The 24,455-nt window shown below is 46.6% G+C and overlaps 1 protein-coding gene across 2 annotated transcripts in view; it reads left to right on the plus strand.

The window, feature by feature from the left end:
* The window catches only part of DENND2B (DENN domain containing 2B), a 167,732-nt gene that overhangs the window by 38,540 nt on the left and 104,737 nt on the right, over positions 1 to 24,455 (plus strand). Inside the window, exon 3 of one of the 2 annotated variants that reach the window (XM_055548708.1) lies at positions 4,130 to 4,218. The gene's annotated coding sequence lies outside the window, so the exon portion shown is untranslated. Of the gene's footprint in view, positions 1 to 4,129; positions 4,219 to 4,788; positions 4,988 to 24,455 lie in introns of those variants that run through there. The other variant, XM_055548707.1, reaches the window with a different exon arrangement.

Consider the following 24,455-nt stretch of genomic DNA (forward strand, 5'->3'; position numbering starts at 1 on the left):
CAGATGAAGCCAAAGGGATTTCAAATTTTGGTGGTGACGTCTGTCATGGGCGGGGTTTGAACTTAGTCACACCACTGTTGCTGTTAGTTAAGTCTTAATTATTTTTCCCCCAGAGAGTAGTTTTCAGTTTCTTTTTAGTAATGGAAAAACATTTTTTTTTTTCAAAACAGTATTTATACCCATCTCCAAATTATATAAAACATAGGATGGCTTTTTAAAGCAAATGTGTATTTTCAGTAAGCATAGGGAGCTGCACAGTGGAGGTGAGAGAAAGCATTTTTGTGCTTGAATGGAGCTGACCCGAGAGAACCTTCTCCTCTGTGGGCGCTGGGCCGTTCCCGAATCCTGCACGGTCTGGCAGTGACTCCGGTGGTGGAGTGCCTGTGAGTGGGCTCTCTGGGAATGGGGAAGACTGTAAAACCCTGGAGTGCGTCCCCAGAAGACTGACCTTACGAGAGAAGTTCTGGGAAACAAACCGCAGGGAGACTTTATAGGAATTTTTGGTTGAGCCCACAGGCAAGGCACATGAGGAAAAGAGATGTAATTATAGTTTGTAAGTCTATGAAAAGATGCAATAAGTGACATGAAATAGCCGTTCTAAGTTTCTTCTTCCTGTTGGACAGGAAGGAATGGAGTTTTATGCATTCATTCAGCAGATTTTTACTGCGTGCCAGCTGTAAGCTGGGCCCTATACTAAATGCAGAGAATAGGTGGCTAGCAAAATAGTCAAGGTTCCTGCTCCTAAGAAACCTGGGGGAAGCACAGAATGGCACAAGGGAGCAATTACAGATTGTGGTGAGTGCCATGGAGGGTAAGTCCTCATTCAGACTGGAGGGTCGCAGACCTCTCTTAGGAAGTAAGAGGCAAGTTGAGCCGAGTAAGATTCAGTCAGGCAAAGACTATGGTGTAGGGGGGCATCCAAGGCAAAGGGGAACAGCCTGGAGAAACTCTGACACTTTGGGGAACTAAAAGGAGGCCCACGGAGCTGGCACCCAGAGGGGGAGGGCAGGAGGAGGCTGGAGAAGAGTCATACAGGGCCTTATAGGGACATGGGAAGATTTTAGATTTTACCCTGAATGTTGGGGGGCCATTGAAGTGTGTTAAGCAGGAAATGACATGATCTAGTGTAAAAGGGTGATTCAGACACCTCCATGGAGAATGGAGCTGTGAGGGCAAGAGTGAAAGCTGGGGTGGTCAGGAGGTTTTCGTCGCAGTTAAGGGGAAAGATTAGGGTGGCAATGAGGTGCAGAAAAATGGACAGATGAAAGATATATCTAGGAAGTAGCATTGTCTGGAGTCGGTAAGTGGATTGGCTGCAGGCCAGAAAGAGGTAGGGATACACAAAGGTATCTCCTTGTCAGTACAAGCCTGCACGGGGACTCCCAGCAGACCACACAGGTTACAGGTTCCTGTCTTTCCGGAAAGGTCAGGTAGGATTGATCTAAATCCAGCCTTGCAGAGGCAGCAGGATTCAGCTGACCTCTTGCTCTGCCCAGTTCAAGGAACTTACACACAATAGCAGCACCCAGCAGAGATTCCAGTTCTCCCAGTAGTGGGGCACTTACTGTGTCCCTATCTGGGCCCCTCTCCCGCTGACCCAGGACAAGGCCCTAAGGAACCACTATAACCCCAGTGTGCCACTAGGGGGAGCATGGCCTGCATTCTGTGTCAGGTCTGGTCTGGAGGGCTTTTTGAAGTTTGCATTAGAGAGAGACTGACTTGTATCAGCTTTAGTAATCCACCTGCCCTGACCCTTCATGCTCCTTAGAAGAATGCCTGGTATATGGTATTTGTTGTTTAGTTGCTAAGTTGCGTCTGACTCTTTGCCACCTCATGGACTGTAGCCCGCCAGGCTCCTCTGTCCATGGGATTTCCCAGGCAAGAATACTGGAGTGGGTTGCTATTTCCTTCTCCACGGGATCTTCCTGACCCAGAGATCAAACCCAAGTCTGCTGCATTGCAGGTGGATTCTTTACTGCTTAGCCACCAAGGAAGCCCACTCAATAAACATGAGTTGGTATTATAACTGTGATTAGTGTCTTATTGTAGAAATGAATGGGTATTGCCTCTTGTTTCTCAGTATGGAGACTGGGCAGGTGGAATGTGCATTTTAGGGATCAGGAGAAGAACAGAAAACTGCCTGTTGGGAACAGGACAAGGGAGAAGGTGAGTGATTTGATGGTGTTGCCCTTGCTCTTTCATCCTGTCCTCCACGGACAGGGGACACTAGGGACACTAGGAATTCCTTTGAGGAATTTCTGAGTTGGTACTTGGGTCGGGGTGTTGGATTGGGTATTTCTAGTGGCTGGTTGAGTGTGCCCTCTTTGACACTCTGGTTGCTCCACTGAAGCAGCAGTGTCCCCCACTTAGGGTTGGTGCCACCCTGTTATTTCCTGCTGGATTTTGTGATGCTCCTCCTACGTTATCTCCTGCATATATATACCTTTTAAACTAGAGTGAATTAAAATCTTGTTTTAATAAATTTGCTGTAATACTGAAGGTTAGTCAAAAACACAAAGATTCTGCATGGGGTCTCTGCATTAAAGATTCCATCAGGATCTCTCTAGCACTGCTTGAGGAAACAACATTGAAAAATATGGGGCTTCCTTGGTGGTTTAGATGGTGAAGAATTTGCCTGCAATACAGGTTCGATCTCTGGGTTGGGAAGATTCCCTGGAGAAGGAAATGGCAACCCACTCTAGTATTCTTGCCTGGAGAATTCCATGGACAGAGGAGACTGGCAAGTTACAGCCCATAGGGTCGCAAAGAGTCAGACATGACTGAGCAGCTAACACATATTGAAAACTTTCTTACTTGAGGCTCTGCGTCCTTTTCTAGGGGGCATACCTACTGCCCCAGGTTTTTGTCTGTTATTAAGAGCAGCTGAGATGAATGAAATTCTTAGTTCAGTGCCTGATTTAAGGAGAATGCCTTCATACACATCTTTTCATGCTTATACCAGACCTGTCACTTGCTCAGGGGAGGGGTTTTATGGGTAAAAGCTGGAAGGCTTGGTGACTTCCCAAGGGCATATGGCTGTCACGGAGCCCAGCACTGCCTGGTCTTCTGACCCTGGCTTTGTCTGGTGCCCTTGGAACTGCTCTACTTAGTACACAAAGAGAGCTGAAAGGCTTGGGTATTATTTCTAGATGAGATATCTTCTGGTTCTGTGACCTGGGGCAAGTTATTTAACCTCTCTTTTAGATTTTTTAAAAAAAATCTGTTCAATTAGTATGATTACAGGAATCCTAACTCCAGGTCTATTGGGTTTGAGAGATGAGCCAAGATTTGTGAGAGTTTTTTTTGAAAATTGTAAGGTAATCTGTGCACCAGTATGTTTCTCATCTCATAGAGGTTATCTCAGAGCCTTCAAGGCTGAAAGGATGATAATTGAGCCTATCTTATCATGACTCAGAAGGAGTCTTTATCTTCCCCAGGGAATCCAGCCTTGTATCTCATGACTGGCTGTCAAAAAAGTTGTTAGTTTGTAAGATCAGATGGCAGTGTACTTTAGAGGAAAGTACCAGGCTAGGGGCAGCAGATTGGTCTCTACTGTTAGTACTTCGACTGCCAAACTGACTTTGTTACTGTGGTCTAAACATTTGATCCCCTCAAGCCTCAGTTTTCCCATCTATAAAATGGTGATAATAATGGTGGCTCAGATGGTAAAGAATCTGCCCACAACGCGGGAGACCTGGCTTCAGTCCCTGGATAGGGAAGATGCCCTGGAGAATGGAATGGAACCCACTCTGCTATTCTTGCCTGGAGAATTCCATGGACCGAGGAGCCTGGTGGGCTACAGTCCACAGGATCTCAAAAGAGTTGGACACGACTGAGCGACTAACACAATATGACAATATGTTTCAAAAGGTTCTGAGGATCAAACAAGATAGATCCTGTAAAAGAATATTACACAATAGAAATATGTACCAGGGAATTAAACTTTGAGGACTTGCTGTGTTCCAGGCACTGTGCTAGCTCTTGGTCAGGACTGATACCGTTTCTGACTTGGACAGCAGCTTGCAGAAAGCCCGGGCTTTCTGTATCTGTGTCGCATCTGCTCGGGCTGGGACTCTGGATTGCCCAGGATGCTTCCTGGTGCTGACTGAGCCTTTCCTCTCCATCGCAGGGAGATGAGAGGCTGCTTTGGCACCGGCGCTAGCAGCATGTGTCCCTGCGCTGGTTGAAGTCGTCGCCCCAACCTGGGCAGGCAGCAAGGTAAGCACAGAGGCCCGTCCAGGCGAGCTCCTGAGACGTGAGTGCATTTCCGCCTCAGCCCGCTGCCCGGAAAACCCCAAGTGCACAAACAAGTCAAGGCAGGGCATCTGGGTCCTCCCTACCCTCGCTCCAGGACCCAGAGGAAGGGCTGGCTTCCCCTCCAAGCGTTCAAGCTGACTCCCTCCCCTCCTCACCCCCCTCCCCAGCCGGGACTCTTCCAAGTTATAAAAAATGAGACACTGGAGGGGAACAAAACAAGTCCACTCACTGTCTTCTCCCTTCTCCCCTCTGAGCTGCTGAAGCCAGTTCCCAGGAGCAGCCCAGAGCCCTTGTCTGGCTGGAAGGGAGGTAGGAGGAGTGGAATGCGTGCGGAGCCCGAGCTGATCAAAAGACAGTGCTGTTCCGTGAAAGCCTCCCAGAACTGAGGGAGAGAGGGGGAGACCGCGGGTTTGGGGAGGGGGGGGGGGCGGAGGAGAGGGAGGGAGAGAGAGGGAGGGAGGGAGAGAGGGAGAGAGGGAGGGAGGGAGATCGGAGCGAGCGCTGGCGAGAACAGGGTCTCCATGACGACTGGCCTGGCCGGCCAGCAGTGCTCCGCTTATTTGGCTGGAAGGAGCGCCACGAAAGGTCAGAGGAAGGAGCTGTGGGAAGCTCGCAGCAGGTATCGGAGCCGGAGCGAGTGGATTTGGGGGCCCTGGGCTCCCTAACAGACTGTGGTGTGAGCCAGACTCTGCCGAGAATGGAGTGGGCAGGAAAGCACCGGGACTTTCAGGTAAGTCAGCTCCCGGCTGGGATTGTTTTTCCTCCTTTCCTGGCCATAGTCTTGGGCTGTTTTCTGGGAGGCCGGCGAGTGTCTGTATGCTCTCCTCTGCTCAGGGTTTGGGGCTCAGGAATGATGTCATGCTCCAACAGTTGGATTCTATTAGCTTACGGAGGAGGGAAGCAGCCAGTTTTCTTGACTTTGCAAATCTAGCTGATCTCACTCTTGCTGAACCTGAGGTGTTTAGACTTCACTATAGGAATCATCATCTTACTTTTATTTAGCACAAAGGCTCAGGAAATTTTACGGGAAGAGTCTTTTATGTAGGGGAAAAAAAAGAATTATCATCACTCCTGCAATGTGTTTGTAGTTCTTACATGGAAACTCCAGTGTCTTTTGAGTGGCTGGGTTTGTTCTAGTGAACACTTTTGTCTTTTGGTGCTGCTATGTCTGACCTAATGAAAAAAATAAAAGCTAATTAACTCAGCTGGGAGCTGCAGTGAGCTCCAAGTCTCTCTGGGGTAGTTATTAGGAGAGAGGGGCTGTCCTAGGGATGTCTGAACCAGGGTCAGTCTTTCCTCTCTCTCTGTCCCCCAGGTAGCCTGGTAAGAAGCAAGCTGTCCTCCTTTATTATTAATAAAATCCATCACAGGTTTTTCTAAACAAATGTATGGGGTGGAGGCAGGGGGCGTCTGGGGGGGTGGGACCTGTCAAGGTTCCTTATCCCGATATCTCTGAGTAGGTTGCTGCTAAGAGCTGGGTTACCTGAGGAGACCTGAAGTACCGTGGTTGTGCTGAATGGATTCCCTGGTTAACGTTTGAATCAAGTCTCAGGACATGCGGTGTCTATGCCACATACTCCTTCTACACTGTTGTCCTGTGTTTTGGTAAAACTTATCCTGACCTAGAGGACCAGTGTGTGGTGAACTCAGTATGGCCTTGGAGAGGAGATCATTCCAGAAAGGCACTTGTATAGGTGTTGGGATTGATAAGGTTGTCAGTGATCTCATCAGGAGGTTTCATGCGGTGGACACTCCCTGCAGTGGAGACCCCTCAGAAGACGTGCTTCCGCTTTAGCCATATTATATCTTAAACTTACTTCTGGGCCTCAGGAGGCTCCGTGGCTGCTTTTGGTTTCCCTGTGGGATGAGGGAACAGCTGCGGTCCTAGCTCTTTGGTTTTTCTTCTTGAACTTTCTGAACAGAATGTCTTTTGTACTCGGGCACACAATGAGGGGGCCTTCTGATTAACTTCGGGTCAGCTTGCCAATGAAAGCACTGGCCGTGTCTCGAATTGGGCTCCCTGAACGTGTACATGTGTGCATCACTGTTGTGGCCTGAGGCTCCACAAGGGTGAACTCAATGGCCCTGGATCTCGGACGGGCCACTTATAAAGCAGTGCTTCCTTTTATTCCATTCTAGGGCTCCTCTGCTTGGTTGACACCTCGATTAACTGGGGGGATGTGGCTTGGTGCTGTTGGCTGGTACTCAAGTCAGGGGATATGAGGAGGAGTCAGTGGGCCCTTTGGTGGGCAACATAAATCCAGGATCTCAGTTCTCCTCTATTTGTGTGGATGTAGTTGGGCAGCTCCTTCAATTTTACGTCCCTCGCTCATGTGAAGCAGAGAAGGCACTGGCGACCCACTCCAGTACTCTTGCCTGGAAAATCCCATGGACGGAGGAGCCTGGTAGGCTGCCGTCTATGGGGTCGCATACAGTCGGACACGACTGACGTGACTTAGCAGCAGCAGCAGCTCATGTGAAGAGGGCCAGCAGATGCTCTTTCTTCTGGTATAGCAGAATGATAATAGCTTGGGGTTTAGGAGACTTGAATTGTGGCTAGGTCATGCTACTCACCATTCAGATAGCCATTGGCAAGACTCTCAACTTCTACAACCTTCAGATTTATTGGCTGGTGAGATGGAGGTAATGATAATAGTTCCTCCACAGTAGTGTTGGGAGGAGCAAATGAAACAACTTCCACAGAAGAAATTTAAACCAGTCAAGACCTATATAATGTAAGATGTTATGAGTTGACCCTTGAAGAATGGTCTCTCTCTCTTCTGGAAAGTCACATTGCTCTCTGTTCTGGTTATCCCATTTATAAAGGCCCCTCTTCTTTTTTGCATTTATAAATAAAAATGAGAAAAACCTTTGAAAACTTCAAGATGTTAAAGGAAGCATACAGGCAAGTTTAGTAAGAGTGATGTTCACTGTAGGCTTGGAGCCTCGTAAATGATCCTTGAGAGATGAAGCTTTCCTGGGGTCCCCTGATTCACGTGTTTTCGTTCAGAGGAGAGGGATTTCAAGAGACCCCTTGGCTTTTCCAGTGTCCCACAGCTAGCTGCCTGGCGTTTACAGAGTCAGATTTTAGGAGCTGGAAGGGAAGCTAGTGGTTGCTAAGGGCCCGTTCCTCATCCTGTTAGCTTGTGCTGGGAAAATTGTTCCGAGGGAGCCCAGAGGCCTTTCTCCTCTGTCCTGGGTTTTAAAGGCAGGGTTCTAACTGGCAGGAAGAGTTATTGCTCTGAAAGGTCCTTGGGGGCTGGGCAGCTCTCTTAGGAACCTGTGGCTACAGCTTAGAGGGAAATCAGAAAGAAAGAAATGAGGAAGTGGGAATTCCAAGGGCAGAGATACTCGATATGCCCTGGGACTGTGCCAGGGAACAGAATCGCAGGGGAGCGGGAAGCCTCTGGGCGAGGGCATGCCAGCTCTGTCCTCGGGGACACCGGGAGGCTCCTGGGTACTAGGCGGGAACACAGAGGAGGGGCTGGTACCCCACCTGCAGCCGCAGCTCTTGTTGTAGGGCAGGGGCACATCTGGCAGCCAGGCCCTGGAGTGGTACCTAGGAAGAAGCCCCTGAACAGATTAAAAAAATAACAACAAACAAAAACAACAGAGCCTTTTTTTTCCAGGTGACTCTTGTCACAGCAGCCTCTCTCGCCTCCGCCTCCGGGGAGCTCGCCTGGGGGGGAGCTCGGCTGGGGGAAGCTGTCCACAGCTTAGCGCAGGTCTGCAGCTGTTTCCCGCTCCTTCAGTCCAGCTTCCCAGAGCTGAGTCACAAATTGGACCCCTCCATGTTCCTTAAGGATTAAAAAGTAACATTTCTGTTCTCGCTTTCTGTCTCTCCCACTTCTTCTACTGCTCTTCCTGCGCTCTCCGGCCCTGGGCTCCTTCTGTCTACAAAATTAGAATTATCAGTAACTCGGGGAAGTTGAAACTTTGAAATACCCTGGAAGACAGACCAAGGCCATCCTCAGTTCTGCTGGCTCTGCCCCGTCCCTGGAATGAAGGGCTTGGGGGTACCGTTTGGAGCGGTGCCGTGACTCCAGATATCACGGCCATTCTGCTGGCCGGGAACTAGGAGGGGTGTGCCCCACTCCCCACCTCATGGGATTCAATGAACTATTTCCGGGAGACCCACTGGTCACCAGAGTGAAGTGGAGGGTCTGAGTCCTGGGCCTTCCAAAGCGCCTCCCTGTGGGCTGGTGGGACTGAGAGGCTGAGAGCATGTGGTGTGTTGCTTCTCTTAGCTGTTACCTGTCAGTGCCCTGGAGGCTCCTGATGTTTTGTGTGGGGCCCAGGAGGGTTTGCTGAGACAGCCAAGCAGAGGGAAAGCGTGTGGAGCCTGGAGGAGGCAGAAGCCAGGCAGCAGCCCCCAGGGCTTTGGCTTGTCTGCCTTCCGTGCCTCCACCTTCACTAGGGAGAACGGGCTGCGGGTAGGGGGAGGGCACATCTGCTGACAGATGAGTGAGTTCTTTGATTTAGAGGAACCATGGAAAGTGGAGAAGGGGCCAGGAGGGCATGAGAGAAGGGGAAAAAAATGACCATCTGGCATGGTCTGCAGAGATTGCTCTCTCTGTGGGAAAATGTGCTTTAGTGGCTTCTTCTAGGGGTGGGGAGGGAGACCCTGTGCTCTGCTGGGGTGGAGGTGCTCTGTGCACCTGTCCCAGTAGGTGTTGGGGGTGAAATGCTGGGTAAGTCTGTCTTGGGAAAACATGCCAAGTGATATTGTCTGATAAAAAATATCGAGGTTGGGATGGAGGTCCAAGAGGTAGGGGATATATGTATACATATAGCTGATTCACTCCACTGTACAGCAGAAACTAACACAACATTGTAAAGCGACTCTATTCCAAAAAAAAAAATCCAAGGTCTCTGTTTCTAGCCATAGGCCCTAGAAAGACTGGCCTGGGTGTGTGTTGAGCAGAGAGAAGGATGCCAAATGAGTCGAGACTACCTTATTGAAGGATTTCTCCAAAGATCCATTGTCTTATTTTTTTTGACCCTGGTAAACTGGTATACTGTTGTTGAGGGGGTGTGGAAATGATCACAGTACTCTTCTCATCTGAAAGCTGCACTGTCTATATAAAGGGTGAATTATATGCAATCAGGATATGAAGCCTTCTTAACCAAAGCTGACTTGTCCCTGAGAGTTTGTCATGAAACTACCTGTTTCTCAAAGATCCAGACTATATTTCTGTGTGACTTGTCGTCACTGAAGGGGATTTGTATGTGAGTTGGCGATTGGCTAATAGGAAACATCACAGTGAATGAAGGACTGTTTGACCTGGGTAAAATGAGATGGACATAGGGTTATGGAGACAAGCTCTGAAGCAGTAGGAAGACTACTGGAAGGAAACAGGAGAGAGGCCCTGGGAAGCAGACTGGGGAAAAGGTAGTTCTCAGGTGGTAGAGGGGGTACCTGGACTAACCTAGAAGGCCCTCACGACTTAGCAGAAGGCTGGTTTGCCCCCAAGGGGCTCAAGGAGACAGCTTTGTGTAGGTCCTAACAGGCACTGGGAGGGCAGGAGTGGCTGGGGGTGGCTGGCACTGGGGTTGACACCCCTGTTCATGTGCTCTTGGACTCGGAGACATCCCTGGTCTCCACGTGTTCTCTTGGTCTGTTCACTCATTTAGTCAGTGAGTCTAGAGGGTCTGGGCCAAGAGCTGGGAAAGATATAAAAAAAAATCGAGTGTGAGATTTATCATACACACACACACACACACACACACACTGTATTACATGATTTATTATGCTTATTTCCTCCCCAGTGTGAGCCTCTGTCCATGTGACTGAGAAGGAACACTGACCTACTAAAGTTTTAGGTTTTGATGGTAGGATTAATGACTATCTCATGCTTTAGACTGGGCAAAAGGAAGAGGGTCCAACTCTTAGACTCTGATTTGAAGCACTATTTGAGTGATGGAAGAGAGCCAACTAAGGACTGGAAATAGGAGGAGGGTGAGGGTTCTAGGCCTGGGTGGCACTCTGGGAGTGTCGGGCGATGCGGTGTGTGTGCAGGGGGTGGGGAATGGGAAGAGGGAAATGGGAAAATTGGAAAGAAAACTACAAAGTCAGCTAGTTTCTAGAACTCTTTAGCTTTGTGTGCTCATTTGTGTCTTGGAACAGAGGCTCCCTTATTGAGTTCTGACAACTGAGTTTTATAGATTGCTTTTAAGTGAGTCAACCTGTACTGTGTGTGTTCAACTCTCAGTGACTGTTTCGCGCCCAGTGAGGGTATGGTGCTGCCTTTGAGCAGCTCTGATAGAGCTATTTACATATAATACGAGAGTATCTTATAGGCAGTCTAGTGAAGTGACTAAGGGCTGGAACTCAGGGATCGTAAATAAATCTTGATTTAGAACCTGATATTACTATTTGTTATCTGTGTGACCTTGGGTAATTTATCTAATCTCTCTGAGCCTCAGTTTTCTGTGAGGCATCTGTAAAACGGATATACAGTAAGTCCCCTGTATATGAATGAATTCCATTCTGAGAGAGCATTTGTAAGCCCGATTTGTTCAAAGTCCAACAAAGTTAGCCTAGGTACTCAACTAACATAATCGGCTGCATAGTACCGCATGCTGCTGCTGCTGCTAAGTCACTTCAGTCGTGTCGGACTCTGTGCAACCCCGTAGATGGCAGCCCACCAGGCTCCCCCGTCCCCGGGATTCTCCAGGCAAGAACACTGAAGTGGGTTGCCATTTCCTTCTCTAATGCATGAAAGTGAAAAGTGAAAATGAAGTCGCTCAGTCGTGTCCGACCCTCAGCGACCCCATGGACTGCAGCCCACCAGGCTCCTCTGTCCATGGGATTTTCCACGCAAGAGTACTGGAGTGGGGTGCCATTGCCTTCTCTGATAGTACTGCATAGGTTTATATATATATAAACCTATATTTATATAGGTTTATAGTACTTTTCACACAAATAATACATAAAAGACAAACACAGAAAGTAAACATTTTTAATCTTACTGTACAGTACCTTGAAAAGTACAGTACAGTAGCTGGAATCCAGGGGCTGGCCTACAATTCCATCAGGTCTTCACAGGGACTTCAGTGAAGTCATCCTCTTGTAGATCTAGCTTGAAATAAATATACTGTACTAAGATATAAGCATCTGAATGCAGAGTTCCAAAGAATAGCAAGAAGAGATAAGAAAGCCTTCTTCAGCGATCAATGCAAAGAAATAGAGGAAAACAACAGAATGGGAAAGACTAGAGATCTCTTCAAGAAAAGTAGAGATACCAAGGGAACATTTCATGCAAAGATGGGCTCGATAAAGGACAGAAATGGTATGGACCTAACAGAAGCAGACGATATTAAGAAGAGATGGCAAGAATACACAGAAGAACTGTACAAAAAAGATCTTCATGACCCAGATAATCACGATGGTGTGATCACTGACCTAGAGCCAGACATCCTGGAATGTGAAGTCAAGTGGGCCTTAGGAAGCATCACTACGAACAAATCTAGTGGAGGTGATGGAATTCCAGTTGAGCTCTTTCAAATCCTGAAAGATGATGCTGTGAAAGTGCTGCACTCAATATGCCAGCAAATTTGGAAAACTCAGCAGTGGCCACAGGACTGGGAAAGGTCAGTTTTCATTCCAATCCCAAAGAAAGGTAATGCCAAAGAATGCTCAAACTACAGCACAATTGCACTCATCTCACACGCTAGTAAAGTAATGCTCAAAATTCTCCAAGCCAGGCTTCAGCAATATGTGAACCGTGAACTTACTAATGTTGAAGCTGGTTTTAGAAAAGGCAGAGGAACCAGAGATCAAATTGCCAACATCTGCTGGATCACTGAAAAAGCAAGAGAGTTCCAGAAAAACATCTACTTCTGCTTTATTGACTATGCCAAAGCCTTTGACTGTGTGGATCACAATAAACTGTGGAAAATTCTGAAAGAGATGGGAATACCAGACCACCTGATCTGCCTCTTGAGAAATTTGTATGCAGGTCAGGAAGCAACAGTTAGAAGTGGACATGGAACAACAGACTGGTTCCAAATAGGAAAAGGAGTACATCAAGGCTGTATATTGTCACCCTGCTTATTTAACTTATATGCAGAGTACATCATGAGAAACGCTGGGCTGGAAGAAGCACAAGCTGGAATCAAGATTGCCGGGAGAAATATCAATAACCTCAGATATGCAAATGACACCACCCTTATGGCAGAAAGCAATGAAGAACTAAAGAGCCTCTTGATGAAAGTGAAAGAGGAGAGTGAAAAAGTTGACTTAAAGCTCAACATTCAGAAAACGAAGATCATGGCACCTGGTCCCATCACTTCATGGGAAATAGATGGGGAAATAGTGGAAACAGTGTCAGACTTTATTTTTTGGGTCTCCAAAATCACTGCAGATGGTGATTGCAGCCATGAAATTAAAAGACGCTTACTCCTTGGAAGGAAAGTTATGACCAACCTAGACAGCATATTCAAAAGCAGAGACATTACTTTGCCACCAAAGGTCCATCTAGTCAAGGCTATGGTTTTTCCTGTGGTCATGTATGGATGTGAGAGTTGGACTGTGAAGAAGGCTGAGCGCCGAAGAATTGATGCTTTTGAACTGTGGTGTTGGAGAAGAACCTCTTGAGAGTCCCTTGGACTGCAAGGAGATCCAACCAGTCCATTCTGAAGGAGATCAGCCCTGGGATTTCTTTGGAAGGAATGATGCTAAAGCTGAAACTCCAGTACTTTGGCCACCTCATGCGAAGAGTTGACTCATTGGAAAAGACTCTGATGCTGGGAGGGATTGGGGGCAGGAGGAGAAGGGGACCACAGAAGATGAGATGGCTGGATGGCATCACTGACTCGATGGACGTGAGTCTGAGTGAACTCCGGGAGTTGGTGATGGACAGGGAGGCCTGGTGAGCTGCGATTCATGGGGTCACAAAGAGTTGGACACGACTGAACGACTGAACTGAACTGTACTCTACACAGTACTGTAAAGTATACAGAAGTACAGCCACTTGTAAAGGATGCACACACGTGACAGTGAACACCAGACACGTGAACAAACTTACATGACTGGACATGTGAACGCACGTTCCCATCTTCGAAAGTTTGCAACTTGAAAGTTTGTACATAGGGGACTTCCTGTAATGATAGTTCTTAGCTGGTTAGCGTTGTGGTGAGGATTGAATGAAATGATGCATGTAAAGCTCTCAGCCCAGTGCCTGGCCCACAGTAAATGTTCAATGCTTTCCATTATTATCATCAGCTTAGAGCAGCACTTTGAAGAGACTATGGCTGGCATCTCTTAATCAGGTTGGGGTTACTGTGTTAGGAAAGTCAAATCAGATCCTCCTTTTTTTTAGAAGGAGTGTAGACTTTGCATTTTCTTCCTCTTTCCGTCAAGACCTCAGGAGAGTTGCTGAAGTGATCCTCTTGACCCAGCTTCACAGGCTCAGCTTTATCCTTCTGAAGGAGGCTTACCTTCACAGCCAGGGGAGTCTAGAACTGCTTTTTTGCCTGCCCCTCTCCTACAGGCCAGCCCAGGTGGGACCTTGAGGTCCTCTTTAACCCAGCCCTGGAGGCCCTGTCCAATCTGCTGCCTCCAGTGCTCTGGACACTGGCTACCCTGGCACTGCTCACCTTTCTTCCGTGAATTCTCTGTGTCCTTCAAAACTCAGCTTAGAACACGGGCTTTGAGGCTGGCTCTGGAGGTTCACAGTCTGGCTCTTCCTCTTACTACCTGTGGACCCCTGCAGTTAACCTCTATAAAACCTTTGTGTCTTCATCCGTGAATTGGGAGTAATATTACCCATCCCAACGATCTGTTGCAGGAGTTAATTTGTATAAAGCACTTAGTTTTTGGCACACACATGCTCTCAGTAAGTGCTAACGGCTGCTGCTGTTGGAGATCTCTCCTTCCTAGGAACGTCTCTGGCTGCATGCAGCAGAGGAAAGAGCCCTGGCCTCGTAGTAAGCAGATCTGAGCGTTAGTCCTAGGCTTTGAAACTTCTTCTAGCAAGGGGGATTGGGATTGGGTGTTTTCGTTGACATTCTGACTTGACACTTGAAATGCATCTTATCTTTCCAACTAGATTCCCTAAAGTCTTATGAAACTGAGTATAGTAGTTGATATATTTTATTTCCTCAAATTGACCTACATATGTAGTTTATGCTTTAAGACATATTTGAGTTAACTTTTTTAAAAAACCCCATCAGCTGGATTCTGGGAAACATTCCGACTTGATTCTTTTAACTTGGAGACTGGGAACTTGTTCTCAGCTGCACAGGGCTTGGTTGCAACAACTTGCGAAGAGGCTCTAGCTCTTAGTAAGCTAGAAGGTCTCCCAGGTCAGTAAGAAATAGAGGTGGTGGTTTCACTTAGTGCCTCTGGAAAAATTTTGGTCATTAGATGTTTGGGGTACTCCTGTGCCGCAAAGACTTAGACTAGCTTTGTGAATAAATTCTGTCCACGCTGTTTCCCTCTGTCAGTGGAGAAAACGGGCAAGTGTTTTCTGATGGATCCTCTCTCCTGTAGATCCTGGAGTGAGCCACTTGTGCTCAGAGACAAACCTGTGTGTTAGGGGAAGAGCCCTCCAATGAAAGAGTGATGTCCAGAGCCAGGTCAGGCTGTTGTGGTTCACACTCAGGCTCTGCTGCATCCCAGCTCGGTCACCTGGGTAAGGCACTTAGCCTCCTAGGACCTGGTCCCTTGTCTGTAGAATGGAGGTGGTAATAGTACTATTTTCATAGGGTCATGGTGAAGTCTAAATGTCAAGTGCTGAGAATAGCACCTCATATCTAGCACTTCATGCAGTGTGAGCAATGATTGTTATATTTATTATTCTCTTGTAAGTCAAGCAGAGTTTGATTCTGAGTGGCTAGTCTATCTGGTTTGTTCTGCTGAGAAATGTGAGGTGCTACCCACTTCCTCTATGTCTTGGACAGATATCTAGTATCAGCAGGGCAGTAATAAGTGTCCCCTATCAGTGCCTGGACTTCCCAGGTGGCGGTAGTGGTAAAGAACCCGCCTGCCAATGCAGGAGGCTTAAGAGACGTGGGTTTGATCCCTGGGTCAGGAAGATCCCCAGAAGGAGGGCATGGCAACCCACTCCAGTATTCTTGCCTGGAGAATCCTATGGACAAAGTAGTCCATAGGGCTGCAAAGAATCGGACATGATGGAGGTGATTTAGCACATGCGCTCATATCAGTGCATGGGTCATAGCTCCTTTACCTTGCTTTTGTAAAGAAATATGTAAGCTAGAGGGGGAATCTGGCTAAACAAAGTAGCATCTAGGTTGAAAGGACCCTCTCTGATGAGTCATGCGTGTTCTGTAGCAGAGCCCTGGGTGAAAGAGTAAGATGGGAAGTGGGCTGAGGGAGAATGTAAATTGAGGGGCAGAGAGAGCTTGTGAGTGGTGAATATCCCCAGGCAGGTGGTTGCGGTTGAGACACTGAGTTGTAGGAGAGGCTCTTGGCACTTTGTCTTCCAGGAGACAGGTTGCCTCCCCAGCCCCAAGGTTACACTTGTCCCCACACTGGACTCTGAGACCAGTCTCAGAGGAGCGGTGGGTTGGGTCCAGGAGGTTCTAACCTGTTCCTCACAAGAATGAATAGTTCCAGTAGCTTGGTGCATCTTATCTACAAGTGTAATTATAAAGAGATTGCCTTTTTCAACGGCAAGAAATGGGAACTTTTGCTGCCAAATTTAGCAGCATGTTTTAAGTCCCTCAAATCTCCTTTGAGTGCTACCAAAGCTCTCAGCTTTGTTGTTATCTCTTGTTGAAACAGTCTGGGAAGGTCACATCAACAGTGCCAATTTATGGGCCTGCTGAACCCAGGCTGGCCTGGGGCAGAATGGGGAGTTCCTGGGAGTAGGTGCTTCACAAATTTTCCCTTTGAGTGAGGCTGTTTATAATTTAAGGTTCCTTTTGCTTCAGAAGACCAAACTGCGGATTAGGGTCAAACATCTTATTTCTTCCGCAGTCTTACTTCTGTAGGCTCCCAGAGGCAGGAACTCCAACTCTGCAGTAGCTCCCTATATACACTCAGGGGAAGCTCAGCCTTGATAGTATTTTCAGCTGCCTACACTATGCCCGACTCTCCTTACCGGAGGTAAGTTTTCTTGGTGCAGATTTTGTGCCAGACTTCCCTACCTCTTTTAGTTTATTGGCAATTTTTGACCTCCCATGTGTTCTGAAGGAGTGATTAAAAGAAGTGAAGACCAGAGGGTGTAGAAACCACACGTGAGGTTTCGTACTCATTTGTAGAGATCTGAGAATAAGAAAGTCAGATCCACGTGTGCTTAGACTTTGTCTCTTGGCAAATGGATGCAAATAGGCAAAGGAAGTGAAAGAACCTGACTGACCCTGGCAACTCTCAAGAAGTGTGGTGTTTGAAGGCAAAAGGAAAATACCTGGGATAGCTGAGTTGAACTTGGCAATGGCAGTGGCCTTGGTTTACAGTCTGTGACTTGACTCACTCAGAGAACTGAGACTTTGGAATCCAGAAAGAGAGCCCTGAGGTTTATTTTCTTTGTTCCTCTCTCACCTCCAGATTTATTCACCACTTGGGCTTCAGACATAAATGGAAATGCCAGATAAATTGCTGTTTTTGAGATGGCTTGAGCAGCACTGTCCTCTCTGGATCCTGGGCTCTTTGGGTGAATCATCACTGCCACTCAGGGTAGGGTCACTGCTCAGTTGTGCTGGGAGAGCCGGCTGTGAGGATGTTAGTGGTAAGAAGGACTGTGGGTTTTCTTAACGCTGAGTAAGTGCCCAAAGGGAAGTGGCAGGGGCCAAGTTAAAAAGAAAACAGTGAGGAACAGCTAGAAAATTGTGTTGTATTTAGACCTCATTAAATACAAATAGACAAGTTTCTTCTCGAAACCCACATCTGTTTGGTAAACCCAGGTGGGTTTTATATGCAGTGCTACCCAGACTTCTTTTCACCTGAAAAATATCCAAGGTCAGATGTCTACACAGCTCTGCTAGAAAAAGTTGAGCCCTGGGAAGCTGTAGAAACTAAAGGAAAAGACCGTGGAGTTGTGTGCATTCTACCAGGATAAGAAGAGTTAGTGGGGGGAGAAGGCAAGCTGTGGAGATTGCAATACCTGAGACATCGTCCTGGCAGCGATAGCAGTTAATGTCAGTGGGGGAGCTTGGATGGCTTTATCTGTTTGTGTTCCCTTAGAGTTTATTTCTCCTCAGCCTTTTCTCTCTTTAATTTGCAGTCTTTCCCTGAGATCCCATGGAGGGCAGAAAGGGTGTCCAAATCTGCCTCTCTTGTTTAGAAATGTTATTTATTTATTCATTCATTCAATATGTCTTTATTGAGTGTCCATCCCGTTCTTCATTTCTTGGGCTTCCCTGATAGCTCAGTTGGTAAAGAATCCGCCTGCAATGCAGGAGACCCCAGTTCGATTCCTGGGTTGGGAAGATCTGCTGGAGAAGGGATAGGCTACCCACTCCAGTATTCTTGGGCTTCTCTTGTGGCTCAGCTGGTAAAGAATTCGCCTGCAATGTGAGAGACCTGGGTTTGATACCTGGATTGGGAATATCCCCTGGAGACGGGAATGGCTACCCACTCCAGTATTCTGGTCTAGAGAATTCCATGGACTATTCCATGGGGTCGCAAAGAGTCAGAGGCCACTGAGTGACTTTCACTTTTACTTTCATCCTGTTCTAGGCACCATTCTCTATGCTGCAGAAAGTGAAAAGTGAAAGTGAAGTCGTTCAGTCGTGTCTGACTCTTTGCGACCCCGTGGACTGTAGTCTACCAGGCTCCTCTGTTCATGGGATTCTCCAGGCAAGAATACTGGAGTGGGTTGCCATTTCCTTCTCCAGGGGATCTTCCCAACCTAGGGTCTCCTGAATTGCAGGCAGACACTTTAACCTCTGAGCCACCAGGATGTCCAGGAAGTTACCTTCCCCAAATCTGCACATTCACAGCTTTTTCTTGTCCTTGAAGCTTCAATGTCATCTTCTCCGAGAGGCCTTCTCGAATTTCTTTTTTGAAAATAGTTCTCAAGTTCCTGTGCCTCTCTCTTTTACATCACCATTATTTCCTTCATAGCTCATATCACTATCTTTATCTTATTTGTGATTTGTTTGCTTATTTACTGCCTGCCCCCACCCCTGCTCTACTTAAAGCTCCACCACACAAGGACTTTGATGTGTTAGTAGTTATCTCTACGTCTGCAGCATAGACAGGGGCTTCCCTGGTGGCTCAGAGGTTAACGTGTTTGCCTGCAATGCTGGAGACCAGGGTTCGATCCCTGGGTGGGGAAGATCCCCTGGAGAAGGAAATGGCAACCCACTCCAGTATTCTTGCCTGGAGAATCCCATGAACGGAGGAGCCTGGTAGGCTACAGCGACTGAGCAACTTCAGTTTCTTTCAACTTCCTGGAAGAGAGAACAGCAGAGCAAAGTCTTTGGGGGTAGAAAAGAAGTTGGCTTGTTGAAGAGAACAGAAAGAAAGTCGTCATTGTTAGAATACAGGGGGCAAGTAGATTAGGAGTAGAAGATGGTGGAGGCTAGTTCAAGTGCAGCCATTTGGGCATGGTAAGGAGCTTGGAAAACCAGTATGAGGTGTCCATATTCTAGGTCTGTGGCGCAACGAGGGCTAAGTTGTCAAAATTTGAGAGGGATGATTGGCTGAGAGGAAGATTGAATTTGAAAAGAATCAAGAAAAAAAACAAGGGGAAAGAGAAGGGCTCTGGAGTGGGGGTTGGCACATAGCTAATTAACTAAAGGAAGTTGAATAAATACAACTCAATTCTGCATAGTTCTTGGGATCAAGCAATATGTTTTAAAGATTTCTGTAGATTTTAGATTTGTGGTACATCATTAGCAGACTGCTTGCTTATTCTCTTACACGTATTGTGTTTTACTAGGCATTTTCACTTGCATCATTTTAGCAAATTCTCACGACAACTGTGAATGAATTTGTTGATGTTCTGGTGTCTCCAGTTGAGGAACATAGACTGGCGAACTTACTTAAAATCCAGATCTAAGTCTGTACCATTCCAAAGGATGTGCTCTTTCTATGCCCTCACTCTGACTGGTGCATTCCTCTTAATTATCTAAAATAGTTAATGAACATTTTCCCCCTGAATTGTTCTGTGTTGTTTCCTGTCCTGTTCTCCTTTCTATCCACTGGAAATTAGGATAAGATTTTGGGTATTTGTGGGTTTCATCTTTTTCTGAAAGGTGTATCTGGTTAAATGTTAAGAATACCAGTCCATATCAAAAATTGGGCAGGGTAAGAGTGTGTGGCAAGACTTGGAAATAGTCTGAATCACCTCTCTTTATCTGGGTAGGAGGAGTGATCATCTTTCTCATTAAACTCATTAACTACTTGTGGAGACAAGTAGTTAATTAAATGTTATATTATTATTCCCTCTCATTTTGCAGTAAGAAGATGGAATTTGCTTTTGGAAGATTTAAGTAATATGTCAGTAAATTAGCATTTGTAAGTAAATTCTGATTTTTTAGTTCACAGGTCTCTTTTGGAGTCTTCAAGTTTGTTGGCAATGTTTGAGGAAAGAAATTTATTAGGCCATAACTTTTACTCGCTGGAAATGGAACATTGACTAGTTTCTGTTGATAGATACTTCTTTTTTGTGGGACTGATCCTGTTTGGATTCTGTAAGTCAGGGGTGAGGGTTCTGAAATGAAAATGTACAGGGTGTTGATAAACTTCCAGTCCTTGGTGTTCATGAGATCTGTGTTCAGCTTTGGTCCACTGGCTAGATGGAATGGTCTGTGAAAGGCAGAGAAGGTGAGATTGAATTTCAGGTTTAACATAGATTCCTGACACACAGAGGAATTTCTTTGGTAAGTAATGGGACTCTACTTTTCTGCTTGCCCTACCACTGTCTGTTTTAGACTATTTGGCTTCTGAAGGAAAAGCTCTGTGATTAGGAAAGACTTCTTGAGAGGGTGCTTTCATCTCCAGGACCTCTTCACTGAGCCTGCGCTAGCTGCTCACCACCATGAGCCGGGACACACAGATGATCTAGTGGATGACAGAAAAGAGCTTGGTTGAGGTCAGAACTTGAAGTGCTTGAACCCTCTGGAAATTGTTCTTCTGAAAGCAGGAAAGGAACATACCTGGAATTAGTTGGTAAAAAAGAAACCTGTGGGCTTCCCACGTGGTGCTAATAAAGTGGTAAAGAACCCGGCTGCTAATACAGGAGATGTAAGAGATGCGGGTTTGATCCCTGGGTTGGGAAGATCCCCTGGAGGAGGGCATGGCAACCCACTCCAGTATTCTTGCGTGGAGAATCTCATGGATAGAGGAGACCAGTGGGCTACAGTCCATAGGGTCGCAAAGAGTCAGACATGACTGAAGTGACTTAGCATGCATGGATGCACACAGGCATGCAAAGAAACCTATGAGACCACATGGAAGATAGAATTAGAGGGGGAAGAAACATGTCTGTCTTATTGGATGTAACTGGAGAGCCTGATGGGCTACAGTCCATGGGCTGCAAAGAGTCGGACATGACTGAGCACAGCACAGAGAGGTAATATTTTGGTCCCTCAAAATTCATTTAAAGGAGACTATAAAGGAAGTCTGGGTGGTGGGGAGGGAGGGTCTGACCTCCAGATGACAGAGTTCTCTAGGGCCTTAAGCAGTGGTTTTCAGACTTGAGCTGCCCCCAAACTCACCTAGGAAGCTTGTTTCCAGTTCAGTAGGTCTGAAGTGGGGCCTGAGAATTTGCATTTTTAACAGGTTTCTAAATTGCTACTGCCACCACTGCCTGGGAAGCGTTGCTTCCCAGGTTCAGCAGCTGAGAGTCTGATGTCGGTGAGAGGGCCAGATCTAAATAGGTGTGCCTTCCTTTCTAAACTTGGGCTTCCCTGGTGGCTCAGACGACCTGGGTTCGAGGCCTGGATCAGGAAGATGCCCTGAAGAAATGAATGGCTACCCATTCCAGTATACGTGCCTGGAGAATACCATGGACAGAGGAGCCTAGTGGGCTGCAGTCCATGGGGGTCGCAGAGAGTCAGACATGACTGAATGGCTAACACTTCCACACTTCCACTTCCTTCATTTACTTGAAATTTCATGTCTGTACTTTACAGTCTCCTGGGTCGCTAACCCCATAACATCAACAAAGCCGGGTCAAGGTTCCTGTCCCCAGTCTCTAGGATTCTTCTCGCAATATCCCTGTCACCTTCACATGAGGTTTCCAGCTGTGTGCTCGTCTGTAAACAGCTGTTGACTGATTTTTGGAGAATGCCCTTCTCGGGCACTCTTTTTGGACAGGTGACCTTTATGCCAGGATAAAGTCTCCCCTGCCCTTAAGCATGGCCTGCTGGCTGGCAGGACTGTTTTCAGGGACTGCAGGCAGGCTCGGCACTGCCTGTGTTCTGTTGATTAGCCAAGTTTACACAGGACATGCCTGGGAGATTATCTCTTTAGCCCAGGAGTTGAATTTCAAGGGCAAAGTCCACAGTTGGCACCCGATAGGCTGAGAACACCTGGACAGGAGGATTTCATGTGGCTTTCACTCAGCCAGGCCTCTGTGCCTCTTCCCACAGAGGTCAGATTTTCTGCTTGTTTGCTGCCCAGGCAGGTGACTTCGGAATGCTTCTCCCAGAGCCGCATGGTTCTAGGCATTGCCCCTTGCTATCTCTTCAAGGGCCTGCAGCTCCAGGTGAGACACTCAACTTAGTAAATAAACACAAGCTGCCTTCTCTTCTGTGGAGTTCTGTTCCCCTTGATTCTTTGTCTGTGCTTGCCTCTCCTCTGGAGGGAGGATCTTCATCTCTCCTGCGTGGTCAGTGATTCTTCGATTTTCCCAGGACTCTTCTTTGTTTAGCTTCCCTCGTTATTCCAGTATTCTGTTTCAGTGTGGGAAGGGATGTTTAAAGGTTACCTGATTTTCCTCTGCCCAACCTTTGTCATATCGCTATAGACATGGAAGATGATGAACTTTGTAAGACACTCTGGGATAGAGGAAGAAGGCTGCTGGTAGCCCTGAGCCCTGGTGCTGCCCTGAGGGTTGAAGAGGTCTGCTGAGCTGTAACCCATCCTTGGCATACTGATTGGGAACTCTGGTCCAGTCCCAGGTGCAATAGGGTAGAAGTGAGAAAACTGAGCACCTGAGGTGACCAAGCTAGGACTGGACTCAAATCTCCACTGCTGCTGATTCAGGGCATTGCTGTCTATACAAGACAAGAACTGTGAAGTGTTAGCATTTCAGATTAGCAAGCATGCACGAAACTCTCTCTCAGCCTAATTTTTGTGTAAGATTTGTTTGTTTCCCCTCCTTTTTTTGGTAGCAAAAGTAATATATTTGTTCTAAAAACTTTTACAAAATCAGAAGAATATATAAATCTGAATAGGAACCCATCCTTTAAACCCATGCACCAAAAAATATAATCATTGTTAACAGTTGAGTAACAATGGATTTTTTCTACATTTGCATATACGCTTATTTCATCTTTCAAAAAACGATGATACTGTAATAAAAATAAAAAGCATTGATGACAGTGTGGAGAAAGTTAGAACCCTTATATATTACTGGTGAGAATGTAAATGGTGTAGTTGTCAAGGGACTGAATTCTTTTGGTTCCTCAAAAAGCAAAAACTTGCCTAATGACCTAGCAATTCCACTCCCAGGTATAAACCCAACAGAAGTGAAAACAGAAACTCAGGTACTTTATGCCAGTGTTCGTATCAGCATTATTCACTGCCTCAAAGGTGGAAACAACCGTGTTCATTCACACATTAATGAATGAACAAAATGAGGTATATCCATACAGTGGAATATTAATCAGCCATGAGAGGGGTGGAATTCTGATACATGCTACAACATGGATGAACCTTTAAAACGCTGTGCTGCTACGTCATGTCAGTCCTGTCCGACTCTGTGCCACCCCATAGACAGCAGTCCACCAGGCTCCTCTGTCCCTGGGATTCTCCAGGCAAGAACACTGGAGTGGGTTGCCATTTCCTTCTCCAATGCATGAAAGTGAAAGTGGAGTCGCTCAGTCGTGTCCCACTCTTAGCGACCCCATGGACTGCAGCCTACCAGGCTCCTCTGTCCATGGGATTTTCCAGGCGAGTACTGGAGTGGGGTGCCATTGCCTTCTCCGAAACACTGTGCTAGGTGAAATAAATCAAGATATAATAGGACAGATATTGTATGAGTCTGTATATATAAAATACCTATAATAGGCAAATTAATAGAGACCAAAAGCAGATTGGAGGTTACTAGGAGCCTGGGAAGAGGGGAGAATTGGGAGGTGTAGCTTAGTGGTTCGGAGAAGGCAATGGCACCCCACTCCAGTACTCTTGCCTGGAAAATCCCATGGACGGAGGGGCCTGGTAGGCTGCAGTCCATGAGGTCGCTAGGAGTCGGACACGACTGAGCGACTTCACTTTCACTTTTCACTTTCATGCATTGGAGAAGGCAATGGCAACCCACTTCAGTGTTCTTGCCTGGAGAATCCCAGGGACGGAGAGCCTGGTGGGCTGCCGTCTATGGGGTCGCACAGAGTCGGATACGACTGAAGTGACTTAGCAGCAGCAGCAGCTTAGTGGTTACAGTGTTTCTGTTTGAGAGAGTTTTGAAAGAGTTTTGGAAATAGTGGTGATGGTTGCACAATGCTGTGGTTTAATTAATACCACACTGAATTTTAAACTTCAAAAATGCTTAAAATGTCAAATGTTACATATATTTTAACCCAATAAAAATGGTTGAAATTTCCTCTCTTGATAATTTACCTAGACTATTTTTTCCATGTCTGTATATTAATTTTAATAGCAGTGCTGTGTTTCTTCAGGTGGATGTATCATAATTTATTTAACCAAACCTCTGTTGATGGACATTTGAGTTATTTCCAGTTTTTCCTATTATAAACAGTGCTGCAATAAACAGCTGAATATAGCTGACTTTGCCCCAGTGGGCTAGTATTTGTATTACCCTAAGCAAAATTCATGGAAGGGAAGATTCACTGATCAAAGGTTATGCTCGTTTATAGTGTTAATAAGTATTGCCAAACTGCTTTCCAGACAAGTTGCATCAGTTTAGTTCTCATCAAAAGTATATCATGATGCCTGTTTCCACCATGCCTTTGCCAAGTGGGTGTTGTAGAGTATTTCAATCTTTGCCAATTTGATAGGTGAAAAAAGATTTCTTATTGTTGCTTTATTTAGGGTTTCTTTAATTTTTAGTGAAATTGAACAGCTTTTATGCTCACTGGCAGTGGTACTTATTCTTATG

This window comes from Bubalus kerabau, chromosome 15 (assembly GCF_029407905.1).
Source record: "Bubalus kerabau isolate K-KA32 ecotype Philippines breed swamp buffalo chromosome 15, PCC_UOA_SB_1v2, whole genome shotgun sequence".
Taxonomy (NCBI): Eukaryota; Metazoa; Chordata; class Mammalia; order Artiodactyla; family Bovidae; genus Bubalus; species Bubalus kerabau.